This window comes from Natrix helvetica (assembly GCF_964273705.1).
Source record: "Natrix helvetica genome assembly, chromosome: 2".
NCBI classification, from domain to species: Eukaryota; Metazoa; Chordata; class Lepidosauria; order Squamata; family Natricidae; genus Natrix; species Natrix helvetica.
Genome location: NC_138552.1, coordinates 140,448,071 through 140,469,244, shown reverse-complemented (window position 1 = coordinate 140,469,244; position 21,174 = coordinate 140,448,071). Strand labels below are relative to the sequence as shown.

Here is a 21,174-nt window from a genome sequence, read left to right as displayed (position 1 = left end):
TGTAAATTTTCTCTCGATGGTGTGTTTTGGATTTAAAAAAAAAATTTTAAGCAATTAACTGTTTTCTCTCATTTTAAGTCAGTCATCTAAAAATATCTTTAGCACAGTTTTAGGAAACGCGTAATGAATTATGAACTGAGTGTTGGGTGATAAAGTAACCCTGCTATCATACAAATTTTCTGTATGTATTAGAATTTATGGCCATGCACGCAATGCATACCTTGTTTTCTCTGAATGATCTATAGAAGGCGATTTGTCACATACTGCTTTTAGAAACAAAAACATTTTTGGACAATAATTATAATTCTCCACTTGAAAATATTTCTCAGCTGACTTTAGCCTGTGTAGGAGGTAAAAGTATTTGACAAACAAGAGCTCAGTGGGTGGTGTTTAATATCATGTAAATGAGACTTGAGGCTGTCTTTCTCTCCTCTGCCTCTATGTTTGCCTCCCATAGTATAATCTGTTTGGTTTTGAGAATAGGTAGGTTTGCATCATTGATAGATAGATGCAGCAGAATACAACCAAATTGGACTACTGCAATACACTCTACATAAGACTGCCCTTGAAGAATATCCAGAAGCTACAGACTTCCTCTGTATATATACCTCTGCTCCGTGAGCTGTACTAGTTGCCAGTTTGCTTCTTGATCCAAGTCCTGGCTTTAGCACCTAAAAACCCTTCATGGCATGAAACGGGTCTACCTGAGAGACTGCCTCTCCCCAGTTATATCAGCCCACCCCATTAAAGCTGGCAGAGGAACCATGTTGCAAATACCATCAGCTGGAATCTACAATTGGTGAGTCCCAAGAGACAGGCCTTCTCTGCTGTGGCACCCTCCTTATAGAACATTCTTCTCACAAAATTAGATTTAAGTAAAGGTAAAGGTTTCCCTCGCACATATGTGCTAGTTGTTCCCGACTCTGGGGGTGGGTGGGTGCTCCTCTGCATTTCAAAGCCGAAGAGCCAGCGCTATTAAAAGACGTCTCTGTGGTCATGTAGCCGGCATAACTAAATGCCGAAGGCGCACGGAATGCTGTTACCTTCCCACCAAAGGTGGTTCCAATTTTTTCTACTTGCATTTTTACATGCTTTCGAACTGCTAGGTTGGCAGAAGAAAATTACATTAGCTCCATCCTTTTTTCATTTTGCAAAGCTCTTAAGACTTGGTTTATGTTATCAGGCCTGGGACTCCCAAGGAATCGGAGATTTGCTTACAAGACTCCATTGTTGATTTGACTATTTTTATCCTCTTTTTGTCTGGGGTTTGTATATTTGTTTTTTATACTATTTATTTCTTAATGCAATTTCTTTATTTTTTTATATCTTTTATATTTATGTTTTTTCTCTGATAGTTATCTGTCATCAATTTTTGGTGGGATGAGCAGCTATACAAATTTGATCAATACATTGGGTTATATTAAGTGAAATACAGCACTCTTATTTAATCAAAATTATTTTCAAAAATAATACTGTTTTATTGAAAAGGCGCCTGACATAATTCATTGTGTAATGAGATCACTGCATCATTTATAATTAAAACTAGAGTATTTCCTGTGGGCTTCTTTGAAAAACTAAAGACTTTTTAAAAAATAAAACCCTTTTTCTTTAAGTAAGTAGAATAATCTTTAAACTCCTTTGATACATAAATATTAAACGATCTTTTCTGACATTAATAGGCCTACATGAACTAAATATAAAATTGATCTATATTCTTGGTTATACATTCTAATTTTTTAAACAATAGGAGCTTGATCTAAAGCACTTTGAATGAAAAAAGAAAACTACTAGTGAAAAAAAATTGCATGTTGGTACAATAAACATTATTGTATTAGAGCAGCTGTCTCCAATCTTTGTGGCTTGGCAACCCAGCTGGGGAGGTGAGAGGGGAACCACACCAGGCAAGTGGTGTGCACCCATATGCCATGCAGCTCGAGTGCAAGTGGAGCTGCGCATGATTGTGTGTGCTGGCCCGCAGCTCATGCAAGTTGAACTGTGTACGTGTGCACGTTGACCTGCCTCTCGTACAGCCTGGTTCCAAATAGGCCACGGCCTTGTAGTGGGCCACGGCCCATGGGGTTGGAGACCCCTGTGTTAGAGGCTCTTGTTATACTTCACGTACATATTACATGTATTTGGTTTTTTACCTTACTCTTTTATGAGATGTAAAATAACTCTTGATTAGAGCAGAAAGTACTACAGTGTGACATTTCCATATTACTTGAACAATAGTTCAGTATTGAATATTGTGATGGGTGATGGAAGTAGCAGTATCGGATGCTTTTAATTTCAGTCTCTACTTGTTCAGGATAGTACAGGTAGTTCTCAATTTACAACCATTCATTTAGTGACAGTTTGATATTACAAAAGCAGTGAAAAAAGTAATGAACAACTGCTACTCACACTTATAACCATTGTAGCATCCCCACGTGATGAAAATTCTGCTGCTTGGCAAACCAGCATGTATTTTACCTCAGTGGCTTTGGTCCAGGGTTTTGTGAACTCCATTAATGACCTTCCCAACTGGGTTCTGACAGCCAAACTCAGTGGGGAAAGTTGGGTTCACTTAATGACTCCATATGCAACCTAAATTGTAATGATTTCCTGAACCATGACAAAAAAGTTATAAAATCAGGTGTACTCACTTAACAACTGTCTTGCTTAGCAACATAAATTCTGCTCCCAATTGTAGTTGTAAGTTGGGAACTACCTGCATTTACAAAATAGTTCAGGTGTTCCTTTTCCCATAAGAATATTTTTTCTTACTGAATTCTAAAAAGAATAAGGATTTAAGATGCCTCCATGTCCTATTCTTAAATTGACATTTGATTACTTGTCGAACAATGTACAAGAAACATGTAGCAAAGTTATAATTTTAAAAATGCTATAGATGTATTGCACGAGAATGAGCAATTACCAATATAACCATTATTTATTTTATTTTTTATTTTTTAGCTTTAGGATGCTGCATAGGGAAATTGTAATAAAATACTGAAAAGTGACTTACACTAAATTATTTTCCAAGTTGGGCCTTAGAAAAACAGTGCTATAAGCAGATTGTGAGGTAAAATCACTTTTGTTGTTAGGTGTTTTTCTGATGCCTTATTTTCTGGCTGCTCTTTCTGACAAAGAAGACTCCAGCTAACAAAAGCATCTACTACAATAAAGTCACTATAAAGTCACAGTAAAGTGTCACAGGACTTTCTTAGAAGAGGTTAACATTTACACCTCTAAAAATGATCTTAATGGTTCTAAATAATTTTGATTTGCTTCTCACCAAGAATCTGCTTGAATTACTTCCTTACTGTGTAAGTGTTGTCTTTAATGGCTATTTAAACGGTTGCATGGTATTGTATTTTATGAAATATTAATAAGTGTGTGAGTCTGATGGAACTAAAGAACAAAGCACTATTTTTATAATACGGTAGTGAAAATTTGCTTTCTACGCAAAGTACAAAGACAGCGAGACTGGCTTTCTAAATTGTCAAATATAACAGTTTTGTGTGTGACTTTAGGCATATAGAGCATACTGTTTTTGTAGAAAAAGTTACTTGAACACATAACAAGATGGAACAGTCTCCCAGCATTAATTATTGGAGCGGAGGGAGTTTGTGTTTGTGCCAAACAATGTGTGGATTTTGTTTTCTTCATCTGTTCTTACAGGAAGAAGATAAACGTGACACATCCCAAAGTTTCTAGAATTAAATAGCTGTAACTCATTTAGTTTTACAATGCAATACAATACAATAGCAGAGTTGGAAGGGACTTTGGAGGTCTTCTAGTCCAGTTTCCTAGGCAGGAAGCCGTACACCGTTTCAGACAAATGACTATCCAATATCTTCTTAAAGACTTCCAGTGTTGGGGTATTCACAACTTCTGGAGGCAAGCTGTTCCACTGATTAATTCTTCTAACTGTCAGGAAATTTCTCCTCAGTTCTAAGTTGCTTCTCTCCCCATTGCTTCTTGTTCTACCCTCAAGTGTCTTGGAGAATAGTTTGACTCCCTCTTCTTTGTGGCAATGCCTGAGATATTGGAACACTGCTATCATGTCTCCCCTTCTTTTCATTAAACTAGACATACCCAGTTCCTACAACCGTTCCTCATATGTTTTTGCCTCCAGTCCCCTAATCCTCTTTGTTGCTCTTCTCTGCACTCTTTCTAGAGTCTCCACATCTTTTCTAGATCGTGGCGACCAAAACTGAATGCAGTATTCCAAGTGTGGCCTTACCAAGGCATTATAAAGTGGTATTAACACTTCACGTGATCTTGATTCTATCCCTCTGTTTATGTAGCCTAGAACTGGGTTGGTTTTTTTGGCAGCTGCTGCACACTGCTGGCTCATATTTAAATGGTTGTCCACTAGGACTCCAAGATCCCTCTCATAGTTACTACTATTGAGCAAGGTACCACCTATACTGTACCTGTGCATTTCGTTTTTGTTGCCTAAATGTAGAACCTTACTCTTTTCACCATTGAATTTCATTTTATTAGATAGTGCCCAATGTTCAAGTTTGTCAAGATCCTTCTGCATCTTAAGCCTGTCTTCTGGAGTGTTGGCTATTCCTGCCAGCTTGGTGTCGTCTGCAAATTTGATGAGTTCCCCATTTATTCCCTCATCCAAATCATTGATGAAAATGTTGAAGAGAACTGGTCCTAAAACAGAGCCTTGGGGTACTCCACTGCATACATCCCTCCATGTATATGCAGTTCCATTGAGGACAACACGTTGAGTGTGGTTGGTCAGCCAGTTACGAATCCATCTGGTGGTGGTGCTGTCCAACCCACATTCTTCTACTTTATCTAGTAGTATGTTAGGGTCTATCTCAGCAATGGCGAACCTTTTTTGGCTCGCATGCCATAAGTGGGGGGAGCGCAGGGGAGTAGTGTGCGGGCATGCCGCACCCATAATGCAATGTGCGACACACACCCAGTGTGCATGCACGCACTATAGGTGCTTCCCCCCATTTATTGCATGCTTTTTTTGCCCACCCCAGGCTCCAGAGGCTTTATAAGAGCCTGGGGAGGGCAAAAACAGCCTCCTCCACCCTCCCAGAAGCCCTCCGGAGGCTTCAGGGACTTTCAGGACACTTCCCTGAAGCCTCCGGAGCAGTCAAAATGATCCTCCGAGCAAACCGGAAGTGACTTCTGGTTTGCTCGGAGGGTTGTTTTGAGCTCTCTGAAGGCTTGAGGGACCTTCAGGATGCTTTCCTGAAGCCTCCGGAGCAGTCAAAACGATCCTCCGAGCCCGTTCCCGAACTTCCAGTTTGTCCGCAGGGCCGTTTTTTTGCGCTCCGGAGGCTTCAGGGAGCCTCTGGAAGGCCTCCGGGGGCCGGGGGAGGCTCTTTTCGCCCTCCCCAGACGCCTATAAAGGCTCTGGAGCCTGGGGAAGGCGAAAAATGGCTTTAAAAAAGGGTGAACTCAGCTGGCCAGCGCCTCGCATGCCCTGACAAATGGCTCCACGTGCCACCTGTGGAACGCGTGCCATAGGTTCTCCATCACTGGTCTATCTTATCAAATGTCTTACTCCACTGCATACCTCCCTCCATGTAGATGCAGTTCCATTGAGGACTACACATTGAGTGCGGTTGGTCAGCCAGTTATGAATCCATCTACCCTGTCCAACCCACATTCTTCTACTTTATCTAGTAGTAGGTTATGGTCTACCTTATCAAATGCCTTACTGAAGTCCAAGTAAACTATATCGACGGCATTCCTCTGGTCCACTAATTTTGTCACTCTGTCAAAGAATGCAATAAGATTAGTCTGGCATGATCTGTTTTTGACAAACCCATGTTGGCTTTTGGCTATTACTTTGTTTGCTTCTAGGTGTTCGCTAATTCGTTGCTTGATTATCTTTTCCAGAATCTTTCCTGGTATTGAGGTCAGGCTGATAGGTCTGTAGTTTCCTGGATCTATTTTTTCCTCTTTTTTGAAGATAGGAACCATATGAGCTCTTTTCCAGTCCTCTGGCAGTTTCCTGGTGCTCCAGGATCTCTGAAAGATATACCGTATTTTTCAGAGTATAAGACGCATCTTTTTTCCTCAAAGAAGAGGCTGAAAATCTGGGTGTATCTTATACACCGAATACAGCATTTTATGCCTCCCGAAGCCCCGCCCCTTCACCAAAATGGCCATGCATATCCTTATGGACACTTTCAGAGAGCTCGTGGGGGCTGGGGATGGCAGAAATGAGCAAAAAATGGGCCATTCTTTGCACCCCAACCCTCAGCAGCTCTCTATAAGCTTCCATAAGGCTATGCATGAAATTTGTTTTGACAAAAAACGGGCCCGTTTTTGTGAAAAACTGGCCTTTTTTGCTCATTTTTTGGGGGCCCACCCCACTAGGAGCACTCTGCAAGCCCCCCTCCCCAAGGCTATTCATGCCTTTTTAAAAAAACAAACGGGCCCATTTTCGGGAGGTTTGCAGAGTGCAAAAACTTTTTTTTTCCTTTTGGAAAGCTCTTTAACTGATTGTTTAGAATTACATTGATCAAGTGCTGTGCCAGCAGAAACACCTACTATCTACTGTATTTATCTCTATTTCTCTCACTCTATCCCTCTACCTTCCTACCTACCTACACTCTCTCTCTGTCTCCCAGCTACCTACTGTATTTCTCTATCTCTCTATCTCTCTATTTTTCTCTCTCTATCCCTTTATCTACCTACCTACCTAACTTCTCTCTCTCTCTCTCTCTCTCTCTCTCTCTCTCTCTCTCTCCCTCCCTCCCTCCCTCCCTCCCTCCCTCCCTACTGTACTTCTCTCTCTTTCTCCCCCTCTCTATCTTTCTATCTACCTACCTACTTTTTTTAAAAAATTGCCTTTTCAAAACCTTGGTGCGTCTTCTACTCCGGTGCGTCTTATACTTTGAAAACTACAGTAGTTCAGTGGTTCTGAGATCTCGTCTGCCAGTTCCTTCAGAACCCTGGAATGTAATCCATCCAGTCTTGGTGATTTGAACTCGTCTAGGGTAGACAGGTGCTCACTTACCATTTTTTTCCCTATGTTAACTTGTGTTCCTAATCTGATTTTTGTGCTGCTGTTTTTGATAGGTTGGACTGTTTTATCCCTTTGTGTAAAGACAGATGCAAAAAATGAGTTAAATAGTTCTGCTTTCTCCCTGTTGCTTGTCACCTTCTTGCCATTTTCTCCCAGCAATGAACCAATTGTTTCATAGACACTATTCTTTGTTTCCCTAAAATCTTTGTTATACAGAACCAAAGTGTGTTGCAGTAAAAATGCAAAATCAATATATAGCGTTACATTCACTTTAAAAGATTAAAAAAAAAGATTCCTAGGCATTGCCAGCAGTTCATTTTGTAGAATTACATGTCATAGTTGCGATAAGGATTATTTTCACATTTATTACATCCAAGATAGGCCAAGGATAGAAACTGTCCATTTAAACTTTCTTCTGTGAGTACCAACCCTGATAAAGTGTTAGATAATTAGATAGACATAGGTACACAAACACAAGCACACACATTTTGTGTGTTTTTTATTTTAAAAAACACAAAATCATACAATCCTTAGTAATTGCCTAGATTCTCCCCATTGTTTATAATACCTCAAATACTTCTTACCGAGACATAGAAAAAGACTTATTTATCTACTTAACAGAATTAATCAATTATTTAAATACATTTTGCCCTATCTGATATAAAATATCTAAGTTTAAAGGAATCATTATATAAAAATTGCAACAAATACTATATGAGAAGGCTTGACTAGACTGGGCTTTTTTTCAAGGACATGTTAAGTTTCTCCATACAATAGATTTATATTGATATGATGAATTTTTCAAACCATCCAGGAAATTATTTTGCATATAATTCTGCTAAATGTATAAATTATCCAGAGACAGGCAACATGGCAATGGAAGCAACCAAAGTTCTTTGCATGATTTTTATTTATGATTTGTAAAAAGCCAGCATTCATTTCAGTGATGGGATATGACTGGTACGCCCCGGTACGGGTGTACTAGTGCCTGCTGGGAGCACCAGGTACCGTTCCAGTATGGTGCTCTGGAGGGCCCACCCACCTGCCCTCCTTACCTGTGTTTGAGCCGATTGGGCTTCCATGCATTCGCACGGAGCGTACAGCGCCTGCGCAATGCTCCGCCGAGCAGCTGGAGCATCGCTGGTGATAAGTACTTATGCGCATGTGTTCTGCGAGTGTGCACCGTACCGGTTGCAACTGGGTCCAGAACCCACCACTGATTCATTTATACAGTCCTTCGAATGGATTTAGTTCTATGTAAAATTCTTAACTTCCTAAAACCATTTAGCTGATTTCTTTCTTTATTTTCAGGTGATCTGATTTCACAAATAGCATCTTCTTTAAATGACAAGAATCTTGGGGCTACATTCATTTACAAGATACTGAATTAAAAACAGATTCTGGAAAGTATAAGGTAAGCTTTTAGTGCACTTTAAACATGCCCGTGTACTATGTGCTGTTGTACGTGAGCCTGTGAACTGGTGTCAGTTTCCTAATTTGTGACTGTTTATAATCTGTATTAGTTTACCGGCCTCTCTTGAGGTTATTACATGTGAAGCTATTTTGGGAGCGACCTGCAATATCTGGTAGAATGGAGAAACATACAGGCACATATACTGCTAATTTTTTTGTCAAGCTGCTGCAGTTGAATGGGTTACTGCATGGTGATACCAAGGTCAGTTTTTTATTGAAACACTTTAAAACAATGCCCAGAGATTATTACCAGTTCCAAACTTTTTGTTCATTGTACTTTTTCTGTGGAGTAGTCTTTAGGAACTATTTAATAGACATGGAACCTGATATATAGCAATATCCTGCCTCTATAATGTTTAAAAAATACAAAACTAAATTCTAGCCTATTCGTTTTTGGTCCTGGGTTTTAAATTTTGTCATATTTCAGCAGTTAGAACCAAGTCTGAGATTTCTCAGAGTTCAGATTAGCTGTTCTGAAAGTCATGTTCTCACAGCATCGTAATAAAGAACAACTTGTGCTGATGTGGCAAATCTCCCCTGTTTTGTCTGTTGCGTTTTTGTTTTTCTGATAGCTGATTCCGATGTCCTTTGAGGCCCAGAAAAAAGAGAGAAAAACCCATGCTTGCATTAATGTTGATGTCTTGTACCATACAAAAACTCTGATTTAAATTGTACTGCCCACTTTTTCTGCAGTTGACTTGGAATTTGCTTTGGATTGATAACATTTGCCTGCTATGATTTTTATTCCTGGTGGTTATTTCTAAATGTCTTTGCACTCTCTAGTGGGGTGAATATTTTTGTTTTAACATTCAGAGACACTGCATAGATACTACAGCACAGAGAAACAGTCTTAATAAAATGTAAAGGATGATCAAAATAACTTTTGATAGGGAGCAGAAATTTGTCTCTCATTTCTTTTTCGATATCTATAGACTGTAATAGAAACAAGTATTAGAAGTTAAGCTATGATGCTGTTGTTTTTAATAACTTTAGCCTATTACCTCAGGAAGGTTATGTGGGGCAGGGAATAAGCTAGAAGGGAAATTTCAGTTGCAGTATTAGAGGTTTGCACACTGTTAAATTGAATTAATGAGGTTATTAAAAGCTTATTGCAGGAGAGTCCCAACAGTGAATCCCTTCATTGGCTACTCAACTTAGCAAGCAAAATGCATCAGAATTTTTTTTTTAAAAAAGTTATATCAAGACCCCTAACTTTGAAAATAACAGTGTTGGAATTTATTTTTCCACTTCTGGATGTGTATAGGGTTTTTACTTGGTTGTGATTCAAATTCATATATTTTTTAAAAAGCTCTTAGTTTCTTGCAACAAAATTAGGTCCTTTATTTTTAAAAGTCTAAAATGTTATTTTAAAATTAAAAGTGAGTTTCTTATGGTTCCTTGAATGCCTTGATCTCATAAGTTCTGGAATTTAAGAGATGTTAGGAGCACAGTACTGTTTACAAGCCAACATCATTCACAAAAACTGCATACAAAAACACAAAAAATCATCTATATATATATAAAAGCGAAATACCACTCACGCATCATCACAAAATTGGCATGTTTGTTCCTCCTGACTTCTAGGTGCTTGCTAAAAAAGGATTTTTTGAAATGACCATCAGATCATTAGTATTCCTTATAAAGTATAAACATGCTCTGATGCTAAGGAGCTCTACTCCCCCTCCCCACCTGAAAAGAACTCTATTCCAACTGCCAGTTGCCTCACATTCCGTTACCTCAGTTGAAACTGGCAGACATTCCACTCCTTCACTCAGGAGCGGTCTGGGGCTCCTTGCAGTACTAAATGTGGGTATCTCACCAAAATGTCTACGCCTTCCACCTATGGAACTGCTTCCAGATTCAAGGAGGCAGGAGCGATATTCCCTTATGTCTTTCAATCACTGACCACCACTGAACCAACAGATTGTGAAACAAATTTCTCCTGCATACCCGTTGCGAAGAATGGGTATCCAGCTAGTAATGAATATAGCATAGTCGATCAAGAACATAGAATTACTATAATTTTAAATATTTAAACATTGAATCTTAAAGCTTCTTTCCTTTTTTTCCTATATAGGCATTTATTCTGATACATCATTATTTTGTAGAAAATAAGAGTGAGTTTCATTTTTTTACTTTCAGAGGAGTTTGCATTTTTTTCATTTAACCTGTTGTCAGTCTAAAAATATCTGATTAGTTAGCTTCTTGAATGAGGATTTTTTTTCTGTTTTATACTGTTGATATTTCAAAAAGAATCCTAAAAATAAGCTTGGACTAGGATTGAGCTGCTTATGAGATCAAACTGTCTTTTTCTAGCTCAGAAATAATAGCAAAACAATATAATTTACAAAAACCAACAACAGGGAAACAATAAAACCCATTAAAGGTGGTCCTTGACTTAAAAACATAATTAGGACCAGAATTTTGGTTGCTAATCAAGGTGGTTGCTAATTGAGTCATGCCTGATTTTATGACCTGTTTTGCTGTGACCTGTTTAAGTACATCACTTTAGTTTTTAAGTGAATCACTTGGTTGTTAAGCGAATCTGGTTTTCCCCCTTGACTTTGCTTATCAGAAGCTGGCAGGGAAGATCAGAAAAGGTAATCACATGACCGGCGGACATTGCAACCATCGTAAATATATGCTAGTTGCCAAACACTCAAATTTTGATCATCTGACCGTGGGGATAATGCAACAGTTGTAGGTTGAGCACTGGTTGTAAGTCACTTTTTTTTCCAGTGCTATTATAACTTTGAAACAGGCGCTAAACAAATGGCTGCAAATCGAGGACTACCTGTACATGGATATGAGGTACCTGGAGAGTTTCTCAGAAGGATCACAGGTTTTCAACACTTTGCAAAGGAGCTGCCCATTTACAATTATGTACCCTTTGGGGAAACGCTACTAAAGAGGAGCAGGGACAGTCCCAAAAAATGATCATTTATGTGGCTCTTCCAGGAAGAGTGGTTTATTGAAGATTAAGAGTAAGCCAACCCTGCTAGAGTTTACTGGATGGGAAGAAACGTCCAAAAAAGGCAAATGTAGGTACCCAGATTTCTAAGCCAGGTATGGTTTGACTATGCCTATAGCACTCTTGTTCAAGGTACAACCAAATTTTGGTTTTGCATAAATTTGGATACTAAAGGTTTTTAATTGAACACTTCTTCGAACACAAACTGAACCTGTATAAATTGAAGTTAAGATTCAAGTCCTGAGAGTTTATGTAGTTGCTTCCTTTTGGCTTACCTGGTTGGAGAGGACTTCAGGTAATCACTCACATCTCACAGACTTTTTGTAGTCTGATAAATGTTGATGACTTATTTTTTCTTCTTCTTTTCTGTGAGCTGCTTGATATACACACATGGCAACTGTATGAAACCAATTTCAGAAAGACGCATCATTCTATCATAGAAATACTTTATGTATCTTATTTGGCAGAGATTTTTTTATTTATGCTGAAAAACTCCCAATGATAAATGATTTCAATTAAATATATATTAAAGGAAACATTTATTGCTCAGTGTCTTTTTTAATTTTATTATAAGGGAATACGTTTCCCTCTTTCCTCAGCCCGGAATTTAGAGTTGATTTTCTGGCAACCAGAGATAAAGTATAATGGAGACTGTAATATAGTTTTAAAAGACAGAATGACTGCATGCTTTATTTCAAATAGTGGCAGGCTTTTCCCATATTACCGGAATAACTTTTAATACAAATAAAACAAACTGAGATTAATAGCAAAGTCTGAGTCACTTTGACATATCTAAGAGAACTGCCTAGAGATAGGACTCAGAAATTATATTATACATTATATTTACTTTATACGCATTATCAAATAACCTATTATTCCCCTTGTTGTATTCTCGGAGCGTCCACCAGCAGGTGGCGCTAGAGGAGGCCTGTCCACGCGCGCCCAGGATTGGTCGTTTTAAACAGGTTCCAGGGCGGCACGAGCATCAAGCCCCTATTGGCTACCGGCTTGACAGCTGGAGAATATAAATAGCTGTCAACCGGCTTTCAGTTCAGTTCAGTTACTAAGTTGAATAAATCAGTTACTGTTACTGGTTGTCTGTCAGTTATTACTGATACTTAATACTGGCGACGAGGACGGGCGGATCCAACCCAGCAAAACAAGTTACAATGACAACTTCATCGATGTTCGCCCCATTTCGTGTGGAGGCAGAAACCTGGGAGGCGTTTGTGGAAAGGTTTGAATGTTTCCTCCTGGCACACGACTTAACAAGCCTTTCCCTGGAGAGGAAAAGAGGCATATTTTTAAACTACTGTGGACCAGAGATGTTCGCAACTGCAAGAGCTCTCTCAGCTCCCACCCCTGTACACACGGTGCCTTGGGAAACATTAATGGCAAAATTAAAAACACATTATGAACCGGCACCTTCACGTTTTGCAAGGCGACAAGATTTTCGCCACTGCATTCAAGGAGAGGGGCAATCCATAAGCCACTACGTGGCTGCGCTCCGTGCGGCTGCTATTCCTTGTGAATTTGCTGATTTGGACGAAGCCCTGTTGGAACAATTTATTTATGGTCTGAAAGACATTAAATTACATCGCCGAATTCTATCCCGGTCAGACCTCACTTTGAAAATTGCCGTTGATGAGGCTCGCGCAGCGGAGATGGCCGAACAGTCAACCCCTGACCGTAGACGGTTGCCACAGCCGTTGCCAACGGGACAACAGTTTCCATCGCCTCAAGTAAATCATCAACAACTAGCCTCCTCTATACAATCAGAAATTGACTTAGCAATAGATCGTCTGCAATCATTAAATTTTAGAGACAGTCGCGCCTGCATGAGCTGCGGCGGCAAGCACGCACGCTCAACCTGCCGATTTAGGGCAGCTATTTGCCGGAAATGCGGAAAAAAGGGACACTTAGCAGCAATATGCCGCTCATCCGCTCCTGACAACCGGCCACAAAATCAAAATGCTGCCTACCGTTTTTCTGCACCTGCCCCACCAAATCGCCGCCTAAATTCTCTATCTCTGGGAGACATCCAAGAATACAACCCCGAATGGGTTGTCGACTCAGCATCCGCATCTGCAGGAGGTCGCGGTAAGATGCACCTGACTATCTTCCTCGAAGGCCGGCCTTGCTCTATGGAGCTAGATACAGGCTCAGCTCGCTCAATTATTTCTTGGCAAACATTATCATCTACTCTACCCCACTACAAAGTAAAGCAACTCAGCCCTGCAAACTGCCGCCTGAAAGACTACCAGGGAAACTCCATCAAGCTCCTAGGCTGCGCTAAGCTACTAGTTACTTATGGCTCCTTCACAGGCCACCTACCATTATTAGTGGTACAGGATCCCCTGGCCTCTTTATTGGGGCTCGATTGGTTCAGTGCTCTGGGTTTGTCAATAACTGGCATCCATGCAACGCAATACTCTTCCTTACCTACTAACAATTTCACCTCTCTAATTGCGGAATTCAAAGATGTTTTTTCACCATCATTAGGCTGCTACAAGGGCTCCCCAATATCTTTAAACCTCGACCCTTCAATAGCTCCCATCAGGCTTAAGGCCAGACGTCTACCATTCGCCTTAAAGGCGAAAGTAGACGCGGAAATTGACAAACTCCTGGAACAAGGAGTTCTACAACCAGTTGATTTTTCCCCTTGGGAAACTCCAATTGTTGTTCCCCTAAAATCTGACGGTTCTGTAAGAATATGCGCAGATTTTAAAACAACAATTAATAAAGCCCTCCAAGCACATCCCCACCCAGTACCGGTAGTCCAGCACGTACTACACACATTAGGACGAGGTAAGATATTCGCAAAATTGGATCTAGCCCAGGCCTATCAACAGCTACCTGTTGATGAAGCCACAGCACTGGCACAGACAATAGTCACCCACCGCGGGGCTTTTAAATGTCGTAGGCTGCAATTCGGCGTCAGTGTGGCCCCAGGAATATTCCAGGGATTGATGGAGCGGTTGCTCCATGGCATTCCTGGGGTCACACCCTATTTCGATGATGTGCTCATCGCAGCCAAAGACGCCCCCACGTTAATAAAATCCCTACGTGCGGTCCTCCAAAAATTCCGGGCTGCAGGCCTCCATCTTAAGGCATCAAAGTGTAAATTGGGAGTCCCTGCCGTAGAATTCCTGGGATTCCTAATAAATAAAGATGGAATCCACCCATCACCAAAAAAGGTGGAGGCAATCCTTTCCGCACCAACCCCAACCAATAAGGTTGAGTTGCAGGCTTTCCTAGGCCTCCTCAATTTTTATTCGTCGTTCATTCCACACAAAGCGTCGTTAGCAGAGCCCCTCCACCGACTTTTAGACACTTCAGCACCATGGCTCTGGACCAGCCGCGAGGCGCAGGCGCTCGCGGCTGTCAAAAAGGCTTTGACAGCTCCACCAGTGCTAGCGCAATACGACGAGAAGTGGCCCCTGCAGCTAGCTTGCGACGCCTCTCCATTTGGAGTTGGCGCAGTGCTGAGCCATGTATATCCTGACGGCTCAGAGGCCCCCATAGCGTTCTACTCCCGCACCTTGTCCAAGCCTGAGCGTAATTATAGCCAGCTGGACAAGGAGGCGCTGGCCGCCGTTGCGGGAGTAAAACGTTTCCACCATTACCTGTATGGGCAGCCATTTACCCTCCTAACGGACCACAAACCACTTCTAGGCATTTTAGCTGGCGACCGCCCCACTCCAGAAATTTTATCTCCCCGCATGTCCCGTTGGGCGGAATTCTTATCAGCCTATAACTACACGCTGATCCATAAGCCAGGCATAACAATGGGCAATGCAGATGCTTTGAGCCGTTGCCCTTTACCTATTGGACCCAGCTCCTACAGAAACAATCTGCCTTTTAGATGAATTGCAACTTCCACTGTCTGCATCAGACATAGCAATACATTCCAAAGCAGACCCCATCATCTCAAAAATAATTCATTTCGTCCGCAGTGGATGGCCTAATTCTGATATAGACCAGCCACTACTGCCATTCTATCGCCGCCGAACGGAACTGTCATCTCTCCAAGGCTGCCTCCTCTGGGGACACAGAATAGTAATCCCAAGCAAATTGCGCCAGGCACTGCTATCTCGTCTCCATGAGGGCCACCCTGGCATTGTCCGTATGAAATGCCTGGGGCGCAGTTACATATGGTGGCCCTCCATGGATGCGGACATTGCAGCGTGGGTACAGGAATGCCCCCAATGCCAGCAGGTCCGCCCCGCACCACCAGCAGCCCCATCCAGAGAATGGGAACAACCCAGATCGCCGTGGAGCAGACTCCACGTGGATTTTTTAGGACCAATAGAGGGAACCACCTTCTTCTTGGTAATTGACGCGTGGTCAAAATGGGTAGAAATGTTCCCTATGCATTCCACTACGTCTGCAGCCACTATAAAAATCTTAGACAACTTATTCACAACACATGGGTTACCTGACATCATAGTGTCGGATAACGGGCCCCAATTTACTTCACAAGAATTTCAGACATTTCTCCAACGCCAAGGCATTCGCCACGCTCCCGTGGCTCCCTTCCACCCGGCGGCTAATGGAATGGCAGAGCGCGCGGTGCGCACGGCCAAGGAATCACTGGCACGCATGGCTCATTTGCCAATGCAGCAACGAGTAGCCACATTCTTAAGATGCCAGCACACCACCCCTTGCCCAATAACTGGCAAAGCCCCTTCCGAGTTGTTAATGGGAAGGAAACTACGTACAACGTTAGACAGATTACATCCCTTTTACGCTACCCCTTCCTACCCATCCTCTCCCCCCCCTAGGGTTTTCATGGTAGGGGAAAGAGTGTTCGCTAAAAACTTTGCAGGGGATCCTAAATGGGTGCCTGGTGTTGTATCGGAGCTAACGGGGCCCTGTTCCTATAGGGTCCTCCTTGGAGATGGAAGAGTGTGGAGGAGGCACATAGATCAGCTGAGGCGAAGAGACACCGGTGCAGCGTCAAACAACTCAAATGTTCCAAATGTTATTCCAAGTTCACAAAGACCTGTTGACGCCGCCCATCAGCCCAGATCTGAGCGAACAACTAGCTCCGGCCGCCAAATCAATGATCCGATACCGGCAAGCTATCTACCTGGTGAGTTGGGAGGAGTTCCACGGTTTGGCCCTTCATGGACACTTCATCGAAGCGATCCTCCCTCTACGGCGGCAGTCACTCCACAGCTAAGAAGATCGCAGCGCGTGCGCAGAAGGCCAACAAGGTTCCAGGATTACGCATGCGCGGACAAGGGGGAAGGAGTGTTGTATTCTCGGAGCGTCCACCAGCAGGTGGCGCTAGAGGAGGCCTGTCCACGCGCGCCCAGGATTGGTCGTTTTAAACAGGTTCCAGGGCGGCACGAGCATCAAGCCCCTATTGGCTACCGGCTTGACAGCTGGAGAATATAAATAGCTGTCAACCGGCTTTCAGTTCAGTTCAGTTACTAAGTTGAATAAATCAGTTACTGTTACTGGTTGTCTGTCAGTTATTACTGATACTTAATACCCCTGAATGTCTTTAGGTTTTCTTTTTTTCTTGTTTTGGCTTAATTTACACAAATTTAACATGCATTCAAAATGTAGTTCTCTCTCCACTAATACTGGTATTTATGTAGAACCTCTGTCTGGAATCATGTTTTTTTTAAAGAAAATACATTAAGAGGTAGGCATAATATTAACCTATTTAATGTAGTAAATTATTTTAGGTAGGTGTTCAGAAAGGCCCCTCATCATCCTATCTTCAATATGTGATTGGTAGGGAGTTGGTTTGGGTCCCCCACCCCACCTCCTACAAATTGCCAGCAGTTGTTGGTTGCCTATGTGACTTTGAACCAGGTGATCTTAGGGAACATCTTCTCCTGTATTCATCTGCCCATTCACCTTAAATGAAATAGGTTCAGTGTCCTCCAGGTCCCATCCCTCCAGAATTGTCACATTTCTGGTGGCAGCCCTTAACTTTTTGGAATTGTCATCCATTCAAAATCACATCTCTCTTTGCCAGGATGAGGGTGCACTTTGGTTGGAAGGTGGGATTGCAGGCACATGGTATTTTTGTTTGTGTTGTTTTTGTGTTTTGGAATTTGGGGAGGGGATAATGTATCTGTTTAGATAAATCAATATATAAGCGTTTTATATGGTTGTTTTCTGAATAAAGCCATTCTAAAGTGTCAATTCAGTTGTGGCTTGAGAATATTTTTAAACGTTTCTTAAAACACCTACTTGTTATATGAAAGCATTTTTATGCTGATTCTCACTAAGACACCTTACTGCTGATTCCCTTGTTCTTCTCCTGCTATGTCAAGTAGGAAATCTATAAAAAAAAACAGTACCCCAGTACTTGCAAAGGTAAAAATAAACTAAATGAACCAAACTTGCAATATGTGCTTGAAATCAGACGTTAACAGCATAGTAATGAAACCAAGCTATGCCTGTATACTTGATACCCAGTGTTTTTAAAAGCATGCGAGAGCAGGCTTACTAAGGAAGAAAAGCAAATCCAAACTTTAAAGCCTTAGATTATCACTTAATGTTCCCAGGAAATAATTTCTTATATTTCCAGGAAATATTTTTTTTATGATTCTTGTGCAGCACCTGCAACATATGCCATACGTGTGACCCCTGTTTTTAAATTGGACTTTTGAATGTTACAATTGCTTTTGTGAAATGGGTATTTTCATTTGTATTCAAAGATCTGAAATAGTCATTTGAAGATTCTTGATCACAGTTTCAAGCAAGTATTTGTCTTGGTGCTGATTTTCTGTCTCTGGCATAGAAATAATTTGTGCCTAGCCTCTCTGGAAATCTTATCTCCCTGAGTCTTGGATAGCAGGCTATAAATGCAGAAGAGTCCAAGGGAGAAAGATGATATATCATGTTATCCAGTAATGCTGAGTAGTGACTCATAATATTGGGAATTATAAGGCAGATTTCCCAGTTGGGAGGTAGGCATATTTGACATCATCTTATTTGTGCTAAAGGTTTCCTTCCAAAATTCTTATTTTCAATCCAAACATTTTATGAAAAGCTGTATGTGCCATCTATCCTTAATTTTTTTCAGATAAAAATTTGGAACACTATTTGGTTTTTTTAAAAAATAATTGAGTCAGTTATTTTGTTTTATAAAATAAATAAGTAAGTATAAAATATACTTTCCCCCTGCAAAGTTCTAGTTTTTTTCAAGCTTCATGTAACTCAAGCTAACAAAGCAGTGATGTAATAAAATAAATAAATGGTTGATCAGCCATTTTCATCTGGTCTCTCACCTGACTGAATGTGTATTTTCCTAAAGATCCATATTTCTCACCTGTTTTTTTCCCCTCTCGATTAGGCCATACCTTATATTCCTTTATTTTCTTCTACCAAATATCTCAGCTTTTTCCTTTCTAACTTCTCTAATGGTGCTGCCTTTGTTTTAGCCAAAAGCTGCCAAGAAATGCAGAGAAAGGGGTGTTTAATTTTTATTTCTCCTCAGGTGAGTGAACGGATGTGGCTGCCTTCGGGGGTGGTGGTGAGGGACTTTCTTTGTGTATGTGTATGTCTCCCTCCCTCTTTCTCTGGAGGCTGGAGAGATGGGCCCATTTTTGGCCTCTTGAGGCCCCTGCGCCTCTGGTTTTTGGCCTCCAGAAGCCATGTGGGGGCTGGCGGGTAAGTGGGGCAATGTGGGCAGGGTAGCCTCTTCCCGCGCGGGCTGGATTAATGGCTTTGGCAGGCCATAGCTGGCTCGCGGGCTGTAGTTTGAGGACCCCTGCTGTAGCTGATGGTCTTTGGATTCAGGACGATTCTGATTGTTTAAACTGGGATGTTGTTTATGCTTGTTTAAATATTCATCATTTCGGGCATGTTTTGAGAGGAAAAAAACTAGGGTGGAAGAGACATCCAGTTTAGGTTTTAAACTTAATTGAAATGCTATATTTTCCTGATTTGTTTTACTGTGCCTGTTTGTATGCAGTAGTTACCTATTAATTATAACAAGTGGTAATTACCACCAGCTCTCTGATACTATTTTCCAGAACAAATAGACTCGCCCTGTGACTGTTTATACTGTTGGTTTGTCTTTTTTAAAAAATATATAACATATTTCATCTTGGCAGTAATTAGATGTTCTGTTCTTAATGTACATCAGACATAGTATTTAAAATCAATAAAATTAATATTTTTAAAATTAAAATAATGTTTTCTGGCCTTATTTTCCATCTAAACAAGGTATGTTTTATGATAAATTAAAAATATATGGATATAGGTAATAAAATTGCCATGCTGTAATTGTTTTGGGTCAAGATGTAAAGGAATTCTGTCAGAAACAAACACACACACACACACACGTACATACACACACAAACGTTTGTCAAGCTGACAAGCTGAACAATAACTAGAAAAGGCTTCCTCAACCTGATTTGAATAGTTTGGATTACAGCCTCTATTAGCTGATTGGAGATGAAACTTGCTGTAACTAAAGGGAATTATAACATTCAGTTACTAAATCTGGGAGGTTTGGATTAGAAATTCGAAGAAAGGAAAGATTTCTATCTTCTATTTGATCTGGGATAGTTTTAATCAGTCTTAGTATTCTTCATTGTGTAAATTTTAATTTGCAGAATTTTAATGCCCATGGTGATTGGGAAATTCTCGGCACTAAAGTCCATACAATTGGGGGTGGGTGGGTTACAGTGGTGGGTTTCAAATTTTTTTAGAACCTCTTCTGTAGGTGTGGCCTGCTTTGTGGGAGTGGGTTGCCGGCCATGTGACCGGGTGGGAGTGGCTTGCCGGCCATGTGACCATGTGGGAGTGGCTTGGCAGTCATGTGACTGGGTGGGCGTGGCCAACTTGTAAAATGTGGTGAAACTCACTTAACAGCACTCTTGCTTAGCAACCAAAATGTTGTATCAGAAACACTGCCATTTGAAGCACGCAAGTCTTAAAGCTGTCAAGTTACAAGACCCTTGCACCCCTAACCCTTTAGAAAAAAAAACCCAGGGATGTTCAAACTTGACAGCTTTAAGACTTTAAGGTTTAGATAGGACTCTTAGAGGCGGGCGGGGTGATTGGTGAGCCAGCCAATCAGTGAGCGGCAGGAGGGGTAAGCATGGTGCGAACGGGCAGGGGGAGGGAGCTGGAACCGGTTCTAATTGGCATGATAGATTTGTGGAACCTCTTCTATAGAAGAGGTTGGAACTGGCAGAAACCCACCCCTCGTGGGTTATGCAAACTTTGGAGAAACTTTGTCTGGGGTAAAACTGTAAGAAGTGGGTTTGCTACTCTTTTAATGCTAGTTATGAAAGCTCTGTTTTCTAAAGCATTTTATTCATTTGTCGACCAATTTAGCATCACTATTTAATAAAAGCATGCATATTACTTAATTGAAGTAGGGGGTCCAAATGGAACAATCTGGTGACATGCAGATGAAAGTAAAGCATAGCACAGGTTTTCTATAGAGACAGTTGATCCCACAATAATTAGTAATTGCTGAGAGTGGGAAACATGGTGTGGGTTTCAGGTTCAATATAAATATTCAGAGACAGCTTGCAATTTAGTGCCTTCCATGTATTTTGGATTTCAATGTATGGCTGTGAAAGGTAGACCATAAGAAAGGCTGAACGCCAAAGAATTGAGGTCTTTGAAGTATGGCGCTGGAGAAGACTCCTGCAAGTCCTTGGACTGCAAGGTGATCAAACCAGTCAGTCCTAGAGGAGATCAACCCTGACTGCTGTTTAGAAAGCCAGATCCTGAAGATGAAACTCAA

At 41.2% G+C, this 21,174-nt stretch overlaps 1 protein-coding gene across 3 annotated transcripts in view; it reads left to right on the top strand.

Annotated features, from left to right (window-relative positions):
• The window catches only part of KLHL29 (kelch like family member 29), a 495,400-nt gene that overhangs the window by 90,694 nt on the left and 383,532 nt on the right, over window positions 1–21,174 (top strand). For all 3 annotated transcript variants that reach the window (XM_081940648.1, XM_081940649.1, XM_081940650.1), the window contains exon 2: window positions 8,309–8,411. The gene's annotated coding sequence lies outside the window, so the exon portion shown is untranslated. The remainder of the gene's footprint in view (window positions 1–8,308; window positions 8,412–21,174) is intronic.